The sequence below is a fragment of the Mustela nivalis genome (assembly GCF_964662115.1).
Source record: "Mustela nivalis genome assembly, contig: HAP1_SCAFFOLD_679, whole genome shotgun sequence".
In the NCBI taxonomy this organism is placed as follows: domain Eukaryota; kingdom Metazoa; phylum Chordata; class Mammalia; order Carnivora; family Mustelidae; genus Mustela; species Mustela nivalis.
Window position 1 is genome coordinate 405723 of NW_028135984.1, and position 1293 is coordinate 407015.

Consider the following 1293-nt stretch of genomic DNA (forward strand, 5'->3'; position numbering starts at 1 on the left):
ATCTAATCCTCACCAGGCTTCCTGCTCAGTGGGAAGCCTGCTTCTCCCTTTCACACTCCCCCTGTGTGTGTTCCCTCTCACCCTGTCTCTCTCTCTCTCTGTCAAATAAATAATAAAATCTTAAAACAAGAACAACAACACCAAAATGCTTTATTTGCCTTAGGAGATAGGGTCTGTTATGGCTACCATTTTAATGCATGGAAATATGGGCACAGGGGAGCTAAAGGAGTCCAAGGTCACACAGCTTGCAAGTGGAGGAGCCAAGATTTGAACATTGGGCAGCCTGCCTCCAGAACCTGTATTATTTTTTCCCCTTGTGTATGTCATTTTTAAAAACCTTTCCCTGGGCTCTCTTCTTCGGCGCTGCCTGCGGAGGTGGCAGCCATCTGTTACTGGGCATCATGGCTGCCCTCAGACCTTTGGTGAAGCCCAAGATCGTTAAAAAGAGGACCAAGAAGTTCATCCGGCACCAGTCAGACCGATATGTCAAAATTAAGCGCAACTGGCGGAAGCCAAGAGGCATTGACAATAGGGTGCGCAGAAGATTCAAGGGCCAGATCTTGATGCCCAACATTGGTTACGGGAGCAACAAGAAGACAAAGCACATGTTGCCCAGTGGCTTCAGGATGTTCCTGGTGCACAACGTCAAGGAGTTGAAGTGCTGCTGATGTGTAACAAATCTTACTGTGCAGAGATTGCTCAAAACGTCTCCTCCAAGAACCGCAAAGCTATTGTGGAAAGAGCAGCCCAGCTGGCAATCAGAGTTACCAATCCCAATGCCAGGCTGCGCAGTGAAGAAAATGAATAGACAGCTTGTTGTGCACGTCATATTTGTGTTAATAAAACCATAAAACTAAAAAAAAAAAAAAACACCTTTCCCTGAATTCTAACAGAGATGTGTAAACATTGTTAAGCATGTAGTTTATTGATCATCACAAAGCTTAGGTTCTGAAGCATTGCAGCAAGCTGGGGTGGGCTTTGATGTCAGACCTGGTTGGAATCCAGTTTCTGGTGCTGCATGACCTTAGGTGACTTACTCAGCCTCAGTTTCTGCACTGAGTTTGGCAGCCTTGTGATGAGTAGAGCGTGTGACAGTGCCTAGCGGGTTTGGTGCCTGGCGAGTGTTTAATAAGTGGTTTTCTCTTCTTAATAATGAAGATTCTAAGTTGTGTTGGTTTTGTTAAGCAGTCCGAATACCTTCCTCATCGGTCAGTTGCCTGTCAGTCGCCTTGTAGGTACTTGTGATGAGTCACTTTGGTAAGTCACTATATATAGCTGAAACATTTGGGGGTA

At 45.6% G+C, this 1293-nt stretch overlaps 1 pseudogene across 1 annotated transcript; it reads left to right on the top strand.

Moving 5' to 3' along the window:
- The first annotated feature begins 377 nt into the window (after positions 1–377).
- On the top strand, positions 378–870 carry LOC309857375 (large ribosomal subunit protein eL32 pseudogene; annotated as a pseudogene). Its single transcript has one exon. The product of its transcript is annotated as a large ribosomal subunit protein eL32 pseudogene (transcript).
- The last annotated feature ends 423 nt before the right edge of the window (positions 871–1293 follow it).